Below are 22,905 nucleotides of genomic sequence, written 5' to 3'. Positions count from 1 at the left end.
ATCAGTTCATGTAACCAGCACCACAATCGGACCACAGAACACATCCATCACCTCGAAAGTTCCCTCATACCCTGCCTTTGTAGCCACAGCCACCTCTCCCCTTAAACCCTGGCAACTGCTGATCTGTTCTCCATCACTAAAGGTTTATCTTTTCGAGAAAGTCCTGTCAAGGGAGTCATATACTGTGTGACCTTTGAGACTGGTGTCTTTTAGGTGGCATAAGGCCTTCGGGATTCGTGCTAGTTGTTGCTCATATCAATTGTGTGTTCCTTCAATATTGCAGAATAGTATTCTATTGCATGGATGTGCGGCAGACAGAAGGCCCCAAATTTGTCCTCACTCTAAGCCTAAGAACCTGTGAATACGTTACCTCATACGACAAGAGAGACTTTGCAGATGGGTTAGATTAAGGATCTTGACATGGAGATAGTTTCCTGGATTATTCAGGTGGGTCCAATGCAATCACAGGAGTGCTTATAAGGGAGAGAGCGTCAAAGGTAGAAAAAAGGAGTTGTGATAACAGAAGCAGAGGTTGGACTGACATGCTCTGAACATGGAGGAAGTTGCCAAAGGCCAAGGAACGCGCAAAGCCTCTACAAACTGAAGAAGGCGAGGAAATGGATTTTACCTGGAGCCTCCAGAAAGAAAAAAAAAAAACCCTGAATACACATGGTTTCAGCCGTAAAAGGCTCGTTTGGGACTTCAGATCTCCGGAACTCTAAGATAATAAATTTGTGTTGTTTTAAGCCACTAATTTGTTAATCTATGGTAATTTGCTCCAGCAGAAATAGGAAACTAACACAGAATGTACTGCCGTTTGCTTATCTATTCCTCTATTGAAGGATATTTCGATTATTTCAAGTTTTAGACAATTTTAAATATAACTGCTATACAAATTCACGTCAAGGGTTTTGTGTGAACACAAGTCCACGCTTCTCTAGGGCAGATTACTAGGAGCTAGATTCTGGGTCATCTAAGTGTGTACTTAACTTTGCAAGAAACTGCCAAACTGTTTTCTAGAAGGGCTATACAATTTGCATCCCCAATAGCAATAAATGAGGGTTCCAATTGCTTCTCACACTTACCAGTTCATGGAAGTGTGTGTGTGTGTGTAGATATATATAATACTCTGATAGGTGTGTAGTAGTATCCAAACGTGATTTTCTTTTTAATTTCCCTAGCAACTAAAAATGTTAAACTTCTCATGTGCTTATTTGCTATCTGTGTATCTTTGTTGATGTGTCTGTTTAAATCTTTTATCCATGCTTCTAAGTTGAATTCGTTGTTTTCTTATTATTGATCTTTTGAAACTATTTAAAATTGCGGATACAATCGTTTGTTGGATGTGTGATTTGGAAATACTTCGTTTCAGTCTATGGCTTGTCTTTTTGTTCTCTTAATAGTGTCTTTTGCAGAGCAAATCTGGATTTTGATGAAATCCAATTTAATATATTTTTCCTTAATGGTTACACTTTTGTTTTTGCCTAAGCTCATAAAAGATTTTCTTCTATGTTTTGTCCTAAAGATTTTGTAGTTTTATGTTTAGGTCTATGATCCATTTCAAAATGATTTTTTAATAAGATTGGAACATTCAGTCTAGGTTCATTGTTTTGCAGGCAGATGTCCAAATTTTCTAACACTCTTGGAAAGGCTGTCCTTTCTCCAGTGAAGTGCTTTTGCATCTTTGTGAAAAATAAGTTGGCTGTACTTGTGTAATCTATTTCTAGATTCTCTGGTCTATTCCATTGTTCTATATATGTATCCTTCTGCCAGCACTACATGGCTGTGATTACTGTGGCTTTATAGTAAGCATTAAAATTAGTTACTCTAATCCAGCTGTTATGGACTGAATATTTGTGGCCCCCTCAAATCCATATGTTGAAGCCCCAGCCCCAATGTGACACTGGAGATAAGGCCAGTGAGGAGGTGCTAAAGGTCCAATGAAGTCATAAGGGTGGGACCTTAGAGGGCTGATGCCCTTATAAGAAGACAAGACATCAGGAGTGCCCATGCACCGAGGAAAGGTCCTGCGAGGACACATTGAGAAGGCAGCCGTCCGTAAGCCAGAAAAAGAGACCTCCCCAGGAAGTGAATTGGCTGGTGCTTTGATTTTGGACTTCTCAACTTCCAAAATTGTGAGAAATACATCTGTGTTAAGTTACTCAGTCCATGGTATTTTGTTACGGTAGTCTGACGAAATTAATGCATCCTTCAACTTTATTCTTTTTCAAAATTATTTTGGTTAGTTTTCTGAATTTCTGTATGAATTTAAAGTCAGCTTGCCTATATCAACAAAAAATCTTTTTGGGATTTTGATTCTGATTTATGTGGCATTCAATCTGCATATCAGTTTCAGGAAAATTGACATTTTTTTTATGTTGAGAATTTCTGTCCATGAACACTGTATGTCTCTCCAATTGTTTAGGCTTTTTTAAAAAAATTTCTCATCAGCATTTTGTAATATATATTTATCTTGTACAAGTTTTGCTAGATGTATATGTATTTCATTTATTGATACTGTTTTAATTTTGATTCCCAAATTTTTCTTGCTAGTATAAAGAAATGTTCTTTCTCTGTGTGATGATCATATATTCTGTGAACTTATTCCACTGACTTATTAGTTCTAGCAGTTTTTCCTGTGGACTCCTTGGGATTTTCTATGTAAACAGTTGTGTATTCTGAGAACAGCGACAGACATATTTCTTCCTTTGCAATCCCTATGTCTTTTATTTCTTCTTCTTGTTTTGTTCTGAATCTGTCCTCTAGGATGATATTCGATAGAAGTGGTGAGAGTGGACATCCTTGCATTTTTCCCCATTTTGGGGAAAACATTTAACCTTTACCATTAAATATGATGTTAGTGGTAGGTTATTTTAGAAGACTTTTATCAGATTTAGGAAGTTTCCTTCCAATCCTAGTTTGCTAAGAGTTTTGATCATGAATGAGTGTTAAATTTTCTCCAATTCTTTTTCTGCGTCAAAAACAATATGATCATATGGTTTTCTTCCTTATATTGTTAATCTGGTGGATTACTTTGCTTCGTTTTCAAATATTAATCCAGCCTTGAATTCCAGGAATAAACCTTAATTGATTGTAGTGTATGATTTTTTAAATATATATTGTTTGATTTATTTTACTGTGTTTTTGAGAAGTTTTTGCATCCACGTTATTGAGGAATATCCATCTGTAGTTTTTGTTCCTGTACTATTTCTGTTTTTGGTATCTAATATGACCTTCATAGCATTAATTGGGAAGTGTTCCTTCCTTTTAAATGTATTGGAAGAGATTTTGTAGAATTGATGTTCTTTTGTCTTAATTTCATTTTTTATTTATTTATATTTTTACATTTCACGCTTTTTAATTATTTATCTTTAATAAAAACTGTGTGCATATATATAAAGTGTACAACGTGATGTTTGATACACACAGTGGAATTATGACTACAGTCAAGCTAATTAACATATTTCTCTCCTCACATAGTTACCATTGTGTGTGGGTGTGTGGGGGGAGCACCTGAAATTTACTCTCTTAGCAAATTTCCAGTGCACGGGACAGTCTTATTACTCATCATGCTCTATTTTGTCTTTAATTGTTTGGTAGAATTCTCCAGTGAAACCATCTTGACCTGGACGTTTCTTTTTTTGCTATTTTTTTAAACAATTAATTCAACTCCTCTAATAGTTATAGGATTTTTCAGATTATCAAAGCAATCTTGGTGGTGTTTCAATTGTTTTGGTTGTTTTTGAGACACTCTGTTTCATCTAAGTCGTCAAATAGACATGTGTAGAGTTCTTTGTGGTATTATTTCCGTTTTATATTTTTAATATCTGTAGGCACTTCAGTGACATTTCTTCTTCCACTCTTGATATGGGTAATTTGTGTGTGTATGGGGAGGGGTTCTCTTTTTTCTTCTATCTTGCTAGAGATATATCTATTTTATTCATCTTTTTGAAGAAGCAGTTTTTGGCTTCTTTTTCTCTGTACTGTTTTTCCATTTACAATTTCATGGACTTCTACTCAACTAGAGTTTGCATTGGTTTTATTTTGCTCTTCTTTTCTTAGTTTCTCATGGTAAAAATTCAGAGTTTTGATTTGAATCTTTTCTTTTTTTCTTATATAAGCATTTAATGTTGTTCATCGTCCTCTAAGAACTCTTTTAATTGCATCTTGCAATGTTGTGAAATGTTTTATTTTGACTTTCATTCAGTTCAGAATATTTTCTCATTTACCTTATGACTTCCTCTTCAACCCATGTGTCTTGTTTAATTTCCACATGTTTAGAAATTTTATTCTCTCTCTGTTATTGATTCCTAGTTTAATTCTATATGGTTCAAGAACATGGTGAGGAAGATTGGCCCTGGGCTAACATCTGCGCCAATCTTCCTATATTTTGTATGTGGGAAGCCACCACAGCATGGCTTAATGAGCAATGTGTAGGTCTGTGCCTGGGATCCAGACCCATGAACCCTGGGCCACCAAAGTGGAACATATGAATTTAACCACTATACCACCAGGCCAGGCCCAGAACATGCTTTCTATTGTTTAATAGTTTTAAATTTGATAAGGTTTGCTTTATGTACATTTATCAGAAAGTTAACTCTTAATCCAAAACCATTGAAGGCCATTTGCTATGTTCATGACATTGTGTTGAAAGATGGCAAATTACTTTCAATTCTCCACTGCTTTTTAGCCCCACATCCCTGCAAATCTATTCCCTCTGTTTACAACCTCTCCCTTCATTATTATCTACCTAGTTATATAACGACTATCTAGTGTGGACCACTCAGTGGCTGACAGCTTGCACCATCAGGGATAACTACTGAATAAACTGGAAGTCACTGGGGTCACCACAGCAAAAATAATAGAATGGAACATGTGCCAGGCACAGCAGTTGTGGTTTCCAATTATTTTCTTTAATTCTTCTCATAACAAAATCCGTCAGGTAGGTATAGGGACTACTATGTTAAATATGAGGAAACTAAGACTTACAGATGTTAGACAATTTTCCCATTGCCAAAAATTAAGTAAATATGGCTGATGAGATTTGAAGTTGAGAGTCTTGGCACCAATGCCTGTAACTCTCAACTCTGGGGCCGCTCCTCCAGCCCCATCGCAGAGACTGGAGAGGACACAGCCTCCTGTGACCCAGCAAACATCCCCACGAAGCTGGGGTTGTCAGGACAATGCTGGAAGATAAAACCATGATGATACACTATGGGGAAGCAATTTTTTTAGAAAATTAGAAAATAAATTTTTTGTTTTCTTGAACTTCTTGACTTCCCAAATTTCACTGTTGGTAAACATTCTTTAGGGGCCGACCCTGTGGTCAAGTGGTTAAGTTCGAATGCTCTGCTTTGGCAGCCCAGGGTTTCGCCAGTTTGGATCCTGGGTGCAGACATGGCACCGTTCTTCAGGCCATGCTGAGGCAGCGTCCCACATACCACAACTAGAAGGACACACAGCTAAAATATACAACTGTGTACTGGGGAGCTTTGGGGAGAAAAAGCAAAAAAAAAAAAAGAAGAAGAAGAAGAAGATTGGCAACAGTTGTTAGCTCAGGTGCCAATCTTTAAAAAAAAAACACATTCTTTGGCTCCCAAATGGGAGACAAAAGCAGATACCATGACACAGTTGGGATCTCCTCATGGCCCCTTCCTTCATGATTTAACCTAACAAACGTGTATTGGGTCTAGGCACTGTGACCAAAGCTGTATCCAGGCAGATAAGTGAGTTAAACATCCAGCCCCACAGTGGGCTGTGGGATCCTGCGCAAGTCATATTGTCTTCCTATATCCTCATCTATGAAACGAAAGGCTGGTCTTTACATAGGAGTCAAAGTATTACAGAAAACCTGTGTACAACAGTTAGGAGAGTGCCTGGCACTTAATAGGCCTTATTAATTGGTTGCTATTTTTGTTATTAATTCATGATTCTTGTATTCAACACACCTTCAGAGGAGGAATAGCATAGTATTCATGTTTAAAATCAAGAACATGGAAAAGTGGTTATTTATCTATTCCTTCAACATTCATGTATCCAATATTCATCAAGAACTTACTACACACAAATAGAGAATTATTTGAGTCACGTCCCTGGCACTTAAGTAAAGGAGACATGAGATAAAGGAGGCTGACTTTTGACATCTACTCCGAAAATGTGGGAAGGAAGTTCCTAAGGCAACGTCTCTGTCCTGTGAGGGAAGGCCTGAGTGGCTTCAGAGGCTGATTAGGTAGGAATTCTCAAGAAGCAGGGAGTCAGGCTGACTGGACGTTTCTGAGGCGGGCCAACCTGGAAAACACAGGGCTGTTAACCTTGCAAGTGAGGAGATATAGAATAAACAATGATTTTTCTTTTTTCTGGAAGAAACTGATGAGTTCAGATTTAGACCTGTAGCCAGTGAAAAATCTAGACACATCTCACCATAATTTGCCATTGCAAAAATAAATTAAAATTGAATAAATGAATAAAAGTACTTTATGTCTTCATAGGAAGAAGCTAAAATAGATTTATTAATCAACCAATCTAAACATCCAACAGTGAAAGAATGGCTAATAAAATTATGGCATATTTTATACGTTAGAATTATGACAGAAAAAAGGTTAATAAAGGTATTGTAATAACATGTAAAATTGTGAGGTATAATAACAAGTCGAAAGAGCACAGTAAGAGGTGGCATATAGAACATAACTTTATTTTTGTGAAAATATAATATGGTGGAAACAACCTGGGAATAACTAAGCCCACAGTTGTTGCTTATGGGTTGTTGGACAATGGATGATGTTTTTCCTACACTTTCATAATTTTTGGTCCTTTTCAAGTTTTCTGTAATAAAAATACATTAATTTTCTAGTAAGGCAAAAAGCAGTGAGGATATCTACAACACTGTGTGGGAAGAGTGTAAAATCGTCTGTGTGATAGTCACGGCAAGAATACACGGGTAGTATCTATGGACACAGACAACTGTTTACTCCTGGAAAATTGATTAATGTACGGGTTCTAAGCACTCTGTATTTAGCCAGAGAGTACTACAGGCTTTGACTAAATCCCTGTAATGAAATTAATAAAAGGTCCGTTTATTCTATGTTGGCACACCATTTGGCATGTGAAGCCTAGTCCATGCGAAGAGAAGCAGGCCATTTCCTTGTATGGAAGGCCGTGCATGCAGCAAAAAAAAAAAAAAAAAAGAAATTACAAATTTATCCTCCACACTTGCTTGCTATGTGAGCTTAGTAAGTTCTTCTCCCTTTCTGTGTCTCTTTTTCCTTAATGCTAAAATACTTGGATAATAATACTTATAAGAATATTTTGAGGGTTGAACTAAAATACAAGATAAAAACGTCTGGAGTAACGCCTGCTGTTAGTTTCCGTGAATGATAGCCATCGCTATGTTTCTGTATATATGCGATTATGTATCTTCCTGTCTACTTAATCTATTAGTTTGAGTACGACATACAACATACAGTATGTGAATTCAGCGTGGGCAGTGATTGTGTTGGCTTCGTTCAACACTGTATTCCCACCACATAGAAAAGTGCCCCACAGAGAAGGCTGTCAGTAAATACTTGTTGAATGAATGAGTGATAGTGAAAAACGCAGTGGAGAATTGGGAATGAAGCAGTGATTAGTCCACAGACAGGTGTTGACCCAAGGTGTCCATCAGAGTGACTCTCTGACCCCTGTGGGGACACCGGGAGGTAGGCTCTCCGCCTTTGCAGGTGTGCTTGGGCCACTGCCACCGGCCTTCCTGAAAGCAAGAAGGAGGCCACTGTTAAGATGAAGCTGACATGATAAAAAGCAAGAGGAATAGACAGATAGAAACGAGGCCCTTGGTGGCCCTGTGGAGCCACTGGACCAGCCTTCTCCAGAAGCCCTCCCTACCTCTGCCTTTCCAGGTCCCGCTGTCGTTTATAACAGCTGGAGAGGGGGTTTCTGTTATTTCCAACCAAATACATTCTAGATGAAATCCCTGTTGACTTGTAGTTTTCTCACCTTTAAAATGGGAAGAAAGATAATTATTCTATCAGAGATTATATGTTCATTTGAATCAATCCACTATTCCCACATGAATGTTGTTTTGACAACCACCCCCAAACTCAGTCATTTAGTGGTAAACCTCTACTCTTGTGACCATGAGTCTGCAGGCCCTTAGCTTCAGATGGCTAAGTGATCTAGGATGGGCTTGGTGGGGAGCAGGCCTGCCCTGGAGTATATGGACAGCAGGCGAACATTTTGTGCAGGTCCCTGACTGGATAAACAACTTGAGTCATCCTAAGTCAGTGTGTCAGGACCATTCTGGCAACACAATCACTCATGATCCCAGAAAAGAAAGCTCGCACTGCCCAGGAGAGCTCCTCTGTGTTCGGGGCCAGTACAGGCTGCGCAGTTCTGCTTCAGAGCACGTTTGTCTGGGTTTGTCTCTACGCTGTGGGATGGAGGCCTGGTACATTGTCTCATTCTGGGCCTGAGCTAAAGAAGCAATGGCTACCTGGGGTCTGCTCTTCTTAGCTATCATCATTAACATCATCATCAGAGCGCAACCCTCAAGCGAAAGCACACAAGTACATTTAGGGCCTCTGAAATCCAATGGGTTAACCCAATCACATTGGAAATTACACTCTGGCCAAAGCAGGAGCGGTTGGGGACCGATCATCTGCTGGATAATGATCTGAATTGTCACATCAGTCAGTCATTCATCCATTTAACAAGCATTTACTGAGTGCTGATTAGGTCCTAGGCCCTATTTAGGGTCTGGGCACACAATGATGAACCAGATGTGGTCCTGGTCTGCAAGTTCAGTCTAGGAGAGGAGACACTCACGTGAGCCCACAATTCAATACAATGAATCAGGTGCTAATAATAATTTACTGAGCATGCAGCATAGCCAGAATCTAAACACTGTGCATGCCCTAACTCACTTAATGCTCTCACCAGCTCTATGAGGCATAAAGGGGTTAAGTAATTTACCCAAGCCTATGCAGCTAGTTTGTAAGCACAGGACTCAATACCACACAAGCTGCCTCTAGAATCTTCAAGCACAGCTGCCACAGTGTGTGTACAATTAAAATAGCACCGAGTGAAAATTTGGGTGGGAAGGTGAATTGTCAGCTACATAAAAAAATACCATATAGAAGTCAATCATTATTTCTACTGTCTTTCAAATATTTTTTCAAATAGATTTACAGAATGTCAGAGTTGGATAATGTCTTAAAGAGAATCTGGTCCACTCTTCAAACATTTTTTCTTTTTAAAGATTGGCACCTGAGCTAACAACTTGCCAATCTTTTCCTTTTGCTTTTTCTCCCCAAAGCCCCCAGTAGAGAGTTGTATATTTTTAGTCGTGGGTCCCTCTAGTTGTGACATGTGGGACGCCACCTCAACATCGCCTGATGAGCAGTGCCATGTACATGCCCAGGATCCGAACTGGCGAAACCCTGGGCCGCCAAAGCAGAGTGTGCGAACGTAACCACTTGGCCATGGGGCCGGCCCCAGCTCTTCAAACATTTTGTGGATTAGGACGTGAGGCTTGGGGATGAGATCCTGCCCTGGTCACACAGCTGGTTAGCAAGTCAGAGAAGAGAACCCAGCGCTCTCATGAGCAAGCCCAGGGCTCTGGTGGCTGTATCAGCTACCTTTCTAGAAGATGGCATGCTACCTGCACTGAGAATTAGGTTGATGCTACGGAAAAGAGATGCAGTCTAACTCCCTGATGATGGGGCCTGGGCTTACAGGACAGATGTCCATTTATCAACCTGTGGCCATTTAAGAACAGTGTTGTTGACATCTAACCACTGGCTCCCTCGGCTTGAGCCCCCTGCCTACCAGCCACATCTCTCTGGTTAGCATCATGGGAGTGGGCTGGAAGGTTAGCAGGTCATGGAAACCGGATCATCTTATCCATTCATTCCACACTAAAAATGGCTTTTTGAGATATTTTTGCAAGCTCAAAAACTGTTATAGGGCAGTGGTTATCAAGCTTTTTGATTGCAGAATGTTTCTATACTCTTTAAAACTATTAAGGATGCCAAAGAGCTTCTGTTTATGTATGTTAATATTTATTATATTAGAAATTAAAACTGAGGAAGTTAAAATATGGATTAATTCATGCAAATGTGTAACAATAAGCCACTCATTTATTCATATAAATGACATATTTTGATGAAATAACTTTTTAAAATAAAAATGTTTAGTGAGAAGAGAGATATTGTTTTATATTTTTGTAAATCTCTGCAATGTGTGGTTTAATGTACAAATGGCTGCATTCTCTTATCTGCTTTTGCCTTCAATCTGATGCTATGTGCTGCTTAGTCTGCAGTGTACAAACTAACAGAGTATGAAAAGGTCACTTATGTGGTTTCAGATTCCACACTGCAACAATCATTTGAGAAACTACCGCATGTCAAACTTTAGAGTAGCGTGAAAGGAGATTAATTACCGCTTAAATTATTAATTACCTAAATTAGCCAATTATCTAGAAGTGCAACTAAAATATTCCTTTTTCCAACCCATATCTGTGTGAAACTGCATTTCTTAATACACTTTAAATAAAAGTCAAGCTCATGGTGGCAGATGCAAGTTTTCTAAACTTTAATCTCTGCTTATAAGCTTGAATTTTATTACTGGCAACAAATGACGTCAGTTATGTTCTTCAAAGTGACAGCCTTGCTTAGTTTATTTTTGAGAAAATATCTCTCAAATATTCAAATCTGAAAAGAACATTGTCAATTTTTCTTTCAAGTAAAGAGATCGTTCAATGAAAAGAGCTGCTAGTTTAGCTTGTAACTCAGACAAATGCACAAGTGCTTTTCCTTGAGACGACCATCACACATCAGTATGAGTGCCTCTCATTTTATCACATAGAATAGTAGGAAGATGTCCACGCAATGACTGGGATTTCATTAAGATTTTTCATTGTTTCCCCAAGGACATTCGCGGGTGAAGCTGGTATTTTTTGTTTGTTTTGTTTTACTGCGAATGTATGATGAGGAAGAATACAATGACTACTATATCAGTTTATTGCTTCCTTGATTCATACTGAGAAACCAGAAGTTTTACTCGCTATTGCCTTTACGTTGTCACTGCAAATATTAACCCAGTGAAAATGGCAATAAGAATGAAAATGCTGGGGCCTGCCCAGTGGCCAAGTGGCTAAGTTCATGTGCTCCACTTAGGCGGCCCAGGGTTTCGCTGGTTCATATCCTGCATGCAGACATGGCACCAATCGTCAGGCCACGTGGAGGTGGCGTCCCACATGCCATAACCAGAAGGACTCACAACTAAAACATACAACCATGTACTGGAGGGGTTTAGGGAGAAAAAGCAAAAGGAAAAAAAAAGAAAAGAAGTTTGGCAACAGCTTTTAGCTCACGTGCCAATCTTTAGAGGAAAAAGAAAACAGTGAAAATGCTTTTAACCTTGTTGATCCCCTGGAAAGAACTCAGGGATGGCCAGGAGTATAAAGCCCCCACTTTAAGAACTGGTGGTTCAGAGATAGCTTTGGCGACTGGCAGACAGCAACACGTCACCGACAGGTTGTTCTGATTACTTCTCCTATAATCTTGTCCAGCCCAGAGTCTTTAATTAATTTGAGAGAGAGAGAGGGAGAAAAAGAAAGAGTGAGAAAGGTTGCTTGTGAAAGAAAAAAAACAAAACAAAACCGAGTAAAACAATAGACTTGAAGCCTTTTCCCATGATATTATTCAAAATTTAAAACAGCAGGAAATGCATCTTCTGATTTATATTGTGCTCTATTCTGTGCATCACACAACAAAGGACAGGAGTGACCGCTAATAAATGGTAGTGGGAAAGGCCTGGGAAAGTATTTGAAAGATACTTTTAAATATCAAAGATAGATGACCCCAAATTCTTATTTGAATGCAGACACACACATACATATCTCCAATGTAAGACAAATATCCCGTTTTAGATAGACTTTCCAATTTGGGAATATCTCAAAGGGCATGCTTGATTCAAAAGCAGCCTTTCCTGGGTGACCCTCTGGGTGGTAAACTCCAGGGAATCTAAGAAGAAAGTAACAAAATTTTTCTCAGGACTCTGGGTCAAAAAGTCCTACACTGCCCCCCCAAAAATAAATACATTAAAAACTCTCATTAAAATACCATTAATTGAGGCTAAAATGGCAATGGCCTAATATCCATCAACATTCTTTAAGGAAATAAAATTTTAAGAGAGTTTCTAGATCTGTCTGTGCTTTGTCTCAAAGGAATGCCCCCCAGCTGCCTCCATCCATTCATTTCATTGTCTAATAACCGTTGTCTACTCAGCACTTACTACAGGACGTGCTTGGGACTCAGACATCGCTCATGAGTAGGGGGCAGTGCAGTGTGCCCAGGGCTGGGGCCAGGGCAGTGCAGGGTCATGAAGGTGAGGAGAGGCAATGACTGATCCTGTGCAGGAGGGGTGCAGAGTGGCCAGGGAGGGTGTCCCAAAGGAAGTGATGCTGAGCTCATCTTGAATGCTTGGGTCTCTGCTAGGATAGGAACCGATGCTCCAGGCAGAAGGAAAGACAAACACAGGGGCCTGGAGCTACGCCCATGAAGGTGTGTTTGGGAAGCAGTGAGAGTCACAAGGTCATTGTCATTTTGCCTCTGCCATCAGTAAGGTTAAAAGAGGCTGTGTGTGTTACAGAGTTTCCCCTGACCTCTGGACAGTTGGACAAGCCACAGGTGATGTCAGAGGTAATCTGTCCCAGCTGTGAATGAGATGTGAAGCTCCAGTGACCTCAAAGAACTCCCAAGGACGACTGGTTATGTCCCTTCCCTGAATCTCTGCTGCCCTGTGCAGAGCAGGGGCTCACCTCGGAGGTGCTCCTTCTGCACACGGAGCCAAATTGTGAATCCTTTGTCACAGGAAGAATTGTGAGGGTGGGGCAAATGCAAATCATGGAGCCCTGTCGTGATTGATGACCTAACGTTTGAAACTCTAATCTTAAATCAATTCACAGAAAAGATTTTCATCAGGGTGTCTTAACCTGAAGTCCACAGATAGCTTTCAGAAAACGTCTGTGAAGACGCTTTAATTTTACGCGGAGTTTTCCACATGCACGGGGGCAGGTTGGGGGCAAAGTCAGGCTTTATTTTGCACATATTTAAAAAGATACCCCTTACCCCCAGGTACTTGAGCTGCTTTGAGCTAGATGTAGGAGATTCAGAAATAAATAAAACCTTAGTCTGTAGAACCAGTTTCACCACTTGACAAAACAAAGTCAAAATGTGAAAAGCACATAAACTTAAGTTCATATCCTAGACTGAAGTTAACTCTGTTACTTATTAACTGTGTGACTTCAGCCAATTACTCAACCTCTCTGTTTCCTTTTCTGTAATTACACCTACTCAGATTTTGGTGGGGGGAGAAGGTGTAACGGAGGAGGTTGAGGTCTAAAATAAAATAATATAAACAAATGTCTAGCATATAGTAGGCAATCCAATATCACAGTTAATTATTTTTACTATTATTGAGACTGATATGCAAGGGATGCCCAGGGAACAGAGAGGTTTTCTCAGCAAGTTCTTTTGGTGACAATATTTAGAGAAAAAACAGTGTCTGGCTGGAGGCTTCTGTCTCCGTGTTTCTGGCAGTGTTGTTCTTGGCTGTCCCTGGCTGGTGGCTGTCTTTACCTTGAATTGCCCTAAGATTAGGATTTCTTGTAAACAGTGGCTTAATTATACATCTGCATCCTTTCACAATGCTGAGTTGCTCCCCCACGAACAGAGTCGTCCCTCTTGCTCCCGCTCAGAAGAGGGACTGGTAAGAACTGGCCTGATCGCCTTTTTTAAAGGGCGTTACCTCCAGCCCTCCAAGGGCGAGTGCAGAAAAGCTCCCGGATTCCAGGTCACACCACTAGGCACACCCACTTTCTCCCAGGGACCTTGTCGCAGGGACCTGCGTGGGCTCCACGTGGGCTTTTCGGGCAAAATGAGTGGTCAGAAGGAAGTACATCTGAGAAAGAAGCAGATAAGGTCACCAGGAAAAGTTTTACCACCCAACCGATGAGCTAGCCACAAATAAAAGGGAATTCCAGTCTGACTCATCACGGGACCGGGGTAGATTCTTCCACTCATTAACTGCTGTGGCGAAGCTCTGAGCTTAGAGGAGCCCTCTGCGACTAGAGAAATCCCGTTCACCCTCAGAGCAAACATCACCTGCTTCCCAAAGTCTTACCTGAATCCCCAGACAGGTAGGTGTTCCTTCCTCTGAGGACTGACATGAGAACACACCCCTGCCGCAGCTGCCGTCCGCGGCAGCCTATTCGGCTGTTTCTCTTCCATCAGACCCTGATTTCCTTGCGCCCAGGCCCCGTGCCCTATGAATGCCTTATCTTCAGAGCCTAGCATCAATCTGATGGTGACAAGAAGGACAGAAGCAAAGAAGAAGCAAGGAAGGGACGGAGCGGGCAGAGGATGTCTGTCCTGGTTCCGGAGTGAGAAAGACTTGGGTTCCATCCCCGTCTCCACAAGGTACTTCGTGCAAATCCGCATCAAAGCATTGAACTTCTCTGAGGCTCAGCTTCCCCGTCTCTGAAAGGGGAGCATGTGACTTGTCCTTCAGGATTGCTTTGGGGGATCAACCAAGATCAACACCTGAAACTGAAAACAAATGGGATTGAGGTAATACTGAGACAGCTTCCAACGAAGAAACAGTGTCCCACCCCCCACCCTCCCGAATTCTATTGTTTCCTAGGCTTTAACCCCAAAATGTTGATTGTGGCAGAATATCTACAGATAGAAGTTTCCACCCATTTGTGTTCAGCATCTGTTGGCTTGTTCTGACGCTCCCCCACCCTTAGCACGTGTTCTGGCAGAAACCCCAGGATGTCCTCTCATGTGGCTGCACCGTCACTGCCTGTGGTCAGGCCCCACCGTCTCTTGATAACTGTTGTATGTTCCCACCTGGGCTCTGGGACTCCAGTCCCTCTGCCCTCCTGGCCACCCTCCACCAAGCTTCCCAAGTGGTCTTCCTAGAACCTGAATGTCACTCTTGTGCTTAGAAACACCCATCAATTCTCCAATGTCATCAGAATTAAACCCAAACTCCCTGACACAGCCCTGCTTGTCTTTCTGGATGTGGCTCCTGTGAGGTGCGACTCTCCAACTTTCTCTCCTCTCACTTCCACAGCAATGCTGGCTCCCTGGAATCCCCAGTCGGCATCCCGTGTCCCTGGCTTGCTGGCATGGCTGTGGATTTTGTTGGGATCCCTTTACTCATCCATCCACCAGGAAGATTCCCACTCTCCTTGCAGACTCACCTCAAAGCGTTCTTTCTCTTGGAAAATTGGTTTCCTCCTAGACAGAATTCACTGCTCTGCGTCTGAGATCTGTAACACCTTATGCATATCGCTCTCTTAGCTGCCACCTCCTTGCGTTGTAATGATTTTCTGATGTAGCCCACGCAGTCCTCGAGGACAAGCCCTGGGGCTTATTCTGGGTTGAATTCCCAGTTACATGTTAAGTGTGTGGATGAATAAATGAACTCACCTTGAATGCATCCCTCTTTTCTATAGATCATTGAGGTGTCTGTTCCCCTGAGAGGATTGCTGACTGACCTGTGAATTGGGGCCCGGTAACCCCTTTATTTCCCTGGCCTGGCTCCTCATCTTTCAATTGGTGTGGTCTTGCTCTTTCAGCCCCAAGTGGGAACTGTGTCCGTACTTCCTTTCCAGTTCTGTCAGCCTCCCGCCCCTCATTGCTAGAATGCAAGCTTTTCAAGGGCAAGGATGGGGTCTTATCCACCCATGTACCCCTACCCTAGTGTCCAGCATAGTGTTAGAGCCAGACTGTCATATCCCTCAGACCAGGTGTCTGACCTTCCTTAAAGTGTCTTCAGGGAACCAGAGAGCGGACTAAAAGGAGCCCGGTGTATGAAATGTCCATTTGGCCTGCAGGGCTGGGGTTCCCTTGGCACTCTCCCTTCACCACGTGCCATAAAATGACTCCATCCATATTCAGACTCCGCAGCCTTCTACCCAGCTCCCTGTTCACAACAGGTGGCCCAGTCAGTGCTATTCTCAATTTTCCTGCCTTTCCCTTCTCTTTTATTTTCTCCTTCCTTTTTTTAAAATGCAGCCACTGCAATAAATTAAACTTTCATGGCTCCATTTCCTTCTTTCCCATTGTGGAACCCTGACCTATTTCCTCAAGGAAATACTTTCAAAATCATAATTGAAACACAATATTTCATAGTAGAAACGGCAGGAGGAGAGTAATAGATTTAGTTCTCATTTCTGGTGGCAGACATGTTAATTACATTTTCTATTTCCTCTCATTACCATGAAGCATGTCTCCCAAAGGTCAGGCCAGCCTGCTTCTCTCTCTCCCTGAACCCACCCTCTCTCACACTCACAGCAGCCTGGGGCAAACCAGAGAGCACAAAACTGACTGTGTCACTCTTAGGTTTGAAAACCATCAGAGTTCCACCCCACACAAGTCTGGTTTCCTCGGTAGGGATCATAAGGTCCAAGGTTCCACCGTCCTACCTTAAGGGCTGGCCGTGCTGAGCCAGTGTAGTACCCTGAGTGCCTTCAGCCTCTTCCTGCCCCTGGCTTTCAATAGGCTGTTGCCTTCGCCAGGAACACCTCACCCCTTGAGCGTGTCAGGAAGATCACTACCCATCTATGTTCTCTTCTGGGTGCACCTGCCCTGCGGACAGGGCCAGCTCCCCACCTCATTCTCGCATCAGAAGGCAGAAATCATGGTTTTCTTCTCCAAGCCCCACCAAGCTTAATGCTGCCATTACACTTATGCCCTACATTATGATTGTCTTTTCCCTTTCCATACTCTTATCTCCTGCCTCCAACGCTCCCAGCAATGAACAGGCAAGCACAGTAAACTGCCAGCAATTTGAGGTCAAGGACTTTGTTCACTTATTTCTCAATTATCGGCATGTAGCTCAGGGCTTGGTTCAGAGTAAGTGTGCATTGAAATATTAAAAAATATGGAGTGGATAAAAATCATCCTTGGGGCTGGCCCTGTGGCCTAGTGGTTAAGTTCGTGCGCTCCACTTCGGTGGCCCAGGGTTTCGCCGGTTTGGATCCTGGGCACGGACATGGCACCGTTCATCAGGCCACGCTGAGGCAGCATCCCATAGAGCACAACCAGAGGCACTCACAACTAGAATATGCAACTATGTACCAGGGGGCAGTGGGGAGAAGAAGGGAAAAAAAAAGATTGGCAACAGATGTTAGCACAAGTGCTAATCTAAAAAAAAAAAAGATTGTAAATATTAAAACAAAAATCATCCTATTTTGTTTAAAACAAAAATAAACAAATGGTGGTATCATGAAGCCATTATTAAGGCTAATTTATTTCAAATGTAAAAGTAGGAAGAATTGATATTTCCAAGAATCGTTGAACTGATTAGGGTAGCAATTATGATTCAAGACCCGAGAAAGAGATACACAGAGCTATGTACAGCCAGACTATTCAGATGGAGACCCTCTCCTGAGCAGGAGGTGGGGGAAGATTTCTCAGAGTCCTTTCCTGCTGACTTAAATCTTCCCCACGCTGTAGATCCTAGAGCAGGGGCCACTTCTGCCCTGAAGCAGCGCCTTGCAAAGCCCTGTTGAAGCCTGAGACTAAAGAGAAACGGAAGAGTGTGTTCCTCCATATGTACTCACCAAAGCGTTAGCCTATATTTTGATCCAAGTAGAAAAATCTTATGAAAACTGACTACAGATACCAAAAAAATGACTACATATAAAGCCCTGCATTGCCCCCTCTGCTTTCCCTTCACGGTTAACCCTCAGAAGCCCACCCAGCACAGGCCGGGAGGCCAACGTGACTTTGGAACCTCAGGCTGATTGGGAAAGACTGTCGTCATTGAACAATAATGCAGGGTACCATGAATAATAATGCAGGGTACCACGAAAGAAATAAAACCCAACAGCCTGTCTTTTCTTGAACTTTACTATTTTGTTCATCAAGGGTTTGGGGATTAATTTTTATTTTCTAAAATATTGCATTCAAATACTTACTTTGATTTCTTAGTTTTTTTGGTGCATACTTAATTTTGCACCCAAGATGAATGCTTTTGTGGCCTCTACCTCATCCCATGCCTGCCCTTAAACTCCCCCTAATGACCTCAGCCCAGTCCCCCTCCTCCTCTTGCTCATTTTCCTCAAGGAGCATCCAGTCCAATGGGGAAGGCAAGCTTGTTAACAGTTAACTATTTTTTGCAAGGGAGAATGAATGAGTGTACCAAAAACCAGGCATTGCTGATATGCGGATGCGAGCTGGGAAGGGCAGCACCAAGCACAACTGTGTATTTCAGGGAAGAGGGGAGGCAGAATAAGGCATTGGAATTGGGGCTTGAAAGATAAATAGATCTCTAAAAAATCAAGAAGGAGGAAGGGGATTCTAGATGGAGGGAATAGCATGAACAAAAGCTTACAGGTAAGACAGTTCAGGAAGGTTTGTAGGTGAGCAAAGTCTGGAAAGTTTCCGTAATATGGATGTGGAGTGCTGTGCAGGACACGGGGGCTGGGCTTGACTGACAGGCTCCAGAGCTGGCCTGACTCTGTGACACAGAGGATTCCAGGTTTCTAGAATGGACTCAAAGGTCAGAACTGGTTCTATTAGAAGTGGGCCCTCCTCAGGAAAAGAAGGGGCTCCTCACTGTGCATATGCACTGCTGACAAGGTCAGCTCCCCCTCTGCAGGCTCCAAGGGGGGCACTCTCAGCCATGCTGGCTTCATTCTTCTGGAAGCCCAGGGCCATCCACTGTCCAGGTCAGGAGCTGCCTACCGGAGGAAGGAGGGAAAGGTTTTGTTTCTCAGGATGATGCTAACAGAAATGAGGCTGCTGGTAGAACAGACCTTTTGAGAGCTTTTGGGGGAAACCTGGGATGCAATGAGGAACGAGTTGTAACAAGATGAGGACTTCCAGATCCTCAACTCCCTACGCAGTGGCACCTGCAAGACAGGACTCCATGCTCACACGGCAGAGAGACTGGCTGGGCTCGGTTCTTGGGGGCCTGTGTTCTCACTTGCCCAGTGTCATCCTATCATCAAGGGGTGAGTTTTCTCCTGTTCCCAAGCTGTAATGGACAGCAGGCCCATGGCAATACAGTAAAGTCAGGGGGGGGCCTCTTTCTGCTTTGCTGGATGATGACTGGGAGCACTCCTCTCGGGAGAGTTTGGCAGACATGCCACTTCATTCCACTCTTGGCTTCCTTCCTCTGTCACACAGCAGGTGGCTTTCAGAAAGCACATTCCACCTCTTTTCGCATCTCTGGTGTAAGTCCAGCTGCCTCATCTCTGGTCCTCACTGTTAGTTCTATCGTTAGCTCACTTCCCCCTGGGGCCCAGCATCTCAGACTGCACAGGGGAGGGGACGAAAGCAGCTGTTTACCAAGCACTCTCTGGGCTGGGCACAGAGCTGTCCCCTTTCTCCTGTGCATTTTACTGAAATAGCACCAGTACTGAACACTGGAGAGTTTTAGTCCTTTTTTTACAAACAAGGAAGCAGAGGTTTGCAGAGGAAGTAATTTGCCTAAGCCCATCCAGTTAGAACCAGGTTCTCTGGCTCCTAAGCCAACACCTTTTCTTTTTTAAGGCACCATTTTATTCTTGAGGTACCTAGGCCTTTCCTGGAGAGAAAATGAGACAGATAATAAAAAAGGAAAAACTTCTAAAGAAAAAATAAACCACTCGAAGAGTAATTGTGTAAATTCAATCTCGTTTCATTCAGATCACGCTGACGGCGCGCCTCTCACAGTGCTGGCCATGCAGTCCCTGGCCCCCAGCTTTCCATCTGACAAACTCATCCATCAAGGTGCACTCGAAAGCGACCTTTCTGACCTGTTTTCTCTGATCCTGCCCCAAATGGAGGCAGTTAATGGTGTCCTCCTCTTGGCTCCCAAACCAGGTTGTTCACACTTTGCATTATAGCTCTTAATGTTAATTCAGCTGTGTGCTGTCTACTAAAAATGAGAGAGAGAATTAATTTTGTGTATTAACTAGACGTGGGACATCCAGATATTGGGTTAACCACTGTTCTGGGTGTGTCTGTGAGCATGTTTCTAGATGAGAGGGGCAGCTGGCCTTGTCAACAATGCATAAACCCAGGAACGAGTGCCCTCTTTTCCTGAGGTGGGCCCTCCTCTATGTGGGTGGGCCTCATCCAATCCATTGAAGGCCTGAATAAAACGAAAAGGTTGGTAAAAAGGACACTCTCTCTCGGCCTAGCCAGCTTACAGCTGGGACATAGACCTCCAGCCTCCTGACCTGGACTCTGACGAGAGCTACGTCGTCCGCTGTCCTGCGTCTCCAGCTTGCTGACTTCAGCTTTTGGGGCTTGTCAGCTTCCAGAATTGTGTGAGCCAACTCCTTGTAATAAGTCTCTTTTTAATATAAGTGATCTTATATATATCTTGTTGGTTCAGTTTCTCTGGAGAACACTGACTGAAAACAGAGAGAGAAAGAGAGAGAGAAACTCCCCTAGTCCACGCTCAGTGCGTGTATGCCCAGGGTGAGCGTGAGATGGGAAGTGAACATCTGCAGAGGTCTCCAGGGGTCTGAGCTCTGGGTGCCTCTAGAGTGTGAGCCCCTCACTATGCTCTGAGTCTCTCCAAGCCCATCTTTTTCACATGCACAGGCCCTGGAACCAATGTAATTACTTAATTGAGGGCCCAATCAAAGAAAGCACAACCAAGGGTCATTTTGAGTATATCTGCTTTTTGCTTTGTATGCATAATTTTAGAATATGGTCTTCATATATAATGTGATCTCACCGCGTGTGTGTGTATGCATGTTTGTGTGTAGCAGAGTGTAGTAAGCATGAATGTGACTCATCCGAGTTTTTTTCACTAATAATGAAAACAATATTGGTGCCTCGGTTTCCTGAGAGAGCTGATCTACAATCAGATTATATGAGTAACACTCTTTGAAAATAGCTCAATATTTTTTTTTGTACCTGAAGGGGACTTATGCCCTGAGACCAGCCCTTCCATCCAAACCAACAGCTCTCTAAGATGCAAAGCATGTAAGCGGGAAGGGTACTGCCCACTCTGACATCAGTCTAATCTTATGGAAGATGGTTACTTCATTTTCCCAATCCCACAGCCATTTTAGAAAACCTTCTAATAATGGATCTGTTGAGAGAGAAAGAGACTTTTTAAGAAATAGATAGGATTTACTTCTCTGTTGTTGAGAGAGAGATCCTGTCATGTTCCAATGAAAGTAGAGAAAATCCGGGTTAGAATCTGAGATACAGAATATCTCCATAGTTACAAAGGGCAAAGTTGGTTAAAGCACAACTTAGACCTGTGTTACTTTTGCAGTGTCAGGGGAGCTCCAAAATAGGTTCTTTTAGAACAAAAAAAAATGGTAAAAGTTGGGTAAATGAGAAATAGCTCTGCTGCAGAGCAGCATTCAAAAGGAAGTTTCGATGTTTAGATATGTAGCTTATTAGACTTTCAAAGCCCTTTCCCATTCTTACTCTCCTTTAACCTTTAACTGATATTCCAGCCGAAACAAGAGAAAGATGGAGCACAAGTTGTTTTCTGCATTAACTTCACAAACATTTTCTGAGTGCTAATATGTGCTAATCTCTGTACTTAGACCCGAAGATACAGAAGTAAATGAAAACTATAGTGATCATTGCCCTTGCAAAGTTTGTATTCTAGTGAAGAAGAGATTCTGAACAAGGAATTATAATTGTGGTATCTTTTATAAAAGGAAAAAAGTTGGTGCAGAAGAATATCAGGAGATGGAACAGTGACGGTCATGGATGGAATAACTGAGATGATTTTCTCATACCACCCCAGGGGCTGACACGCGGATGGAACAAACAGCGCAATAGCCAACTGGCTGAGTAAAGTTTCATCCGTAACCAGGCAAGCATCTGATAGTTCCAAACAAAGCCTTGGAAAACCTGGATTAGAAATTGTGGTTCAGACTTCAGGTTCAATTTGGACTTTGGTCTCTGAGTCTAAATTTGTAAACCTGTATACTCAAGGGTGCCCGAAGTCTGGAAAGAAGACGGGGAGAGAGAGAGAGTCCTGATTCAGATTCATGATTTTACAGTCCGGAAGATGAGAACACACATGCCCCAGGAGGTGCCAGAATGCCAAGCGCGAACTGCTCTTAATAAAGATGCCCTGCCCACCGGTAACACATGGCCTAATAAATTCAAGTTCTCACCAATTGGATTAATAAAACCTCTCCCTCTGGGGAAATGGGAGCTGGTAGCATATCTTAAAATATGCCTTCCCATGGGAAGAAGGGAAAATTATTTTCCAGAACGCACATTATTAATGAGGAGAAGTGGAAAAGTCTTTACCCTCAACCTCTTACCACTCTGGCTCCCGCTCCCCACCATGCGTGAATGGGGGAACATCTATGGATAACCTGGAAACGGAGGCCTGGCTCAGATATGTTGGACTTTGTGAGCTGGGTCAAGGAGCTTGAGTATAAACCATTGGGGATTTCTGAACAACGTAGTTATAGGGTCAGATTTGAATTTCCAAGTCGTCAATCTTGTTGTGGTAAAAATTACTTGTCAGAGGAGCAAGAGGCCAAATTAGGATTCCATCACAAAAATTTAGGGAAGGGATGACAGTAGCTTGGTCTGGGATAATGGCGGTGGGAAGAGGAAAAGGGATAGATCTGAGAGGCCCTCCAGAGATGATTGCATGGGAGTGGGAAGGGTCAGAGAGAGGACTCTTGTGGCACTACCATGTTTCTAGCTTGAGCAACTGGGGGAATTGTGCTGAACAATGGCTGAGCAGCTGTTTTGGAGAGCAGGAAATTATAGGATCAGTAGGAGGTACGCTAGGTCTTAATTAACTCTGAGTCATTCAAGTGAAGTTGCCTTAACATTGTTGGATATATGGGTATGGATTTCAGGAGAGAAGACTGGGCTGGAACCTGAGATTTGGGAGATGTCCACATAG

At 42.5% G+C, this 22,905-nt stretch overlaps 1 long non-coding RNA gene across 1 annotated transcript; it reads right to left on the bottom strand.

Annotated features, from left to right (window-relative positions):
* Positions 1 to 4,895: 4,895 nt before the first annotated feature.
* LOC123286459 (uncharacterized) lies at positions 4,896 to 14,496 on the bottom strand. Its single transcript, XR_011504311.1, has 3 exons — positions 14,179 to 14,496; positions 13,804 to 13,956; positions 4,896 to 6,288 (listed from the first exon to the last, which is right to left on the bottom strand). It is a non-coding gene; the product is annotated as an uncharacterized lncRNA (long non-coding RNA).
* Positions 14,497 to 22,905: the final 8,409 nt, after the last annotated feature.

Source organism: Equus asinus, chromosome 6, assembly GCF_041296235.1.
Source record: "Equus asinus isolate D_3611 breed Donkey chromosome 6, EquAss-T2T_v2, whole genome shotgun sequence".
Taxonomy (NCBI): Eukaryota; Metazoa; Chordata; class Mammalia; order Perissodactyla; family Equidae; genus Equus; species Equus asinus.
This window is presented reverse-complemented; position numbering and strand designations above follow the sequence as displayed.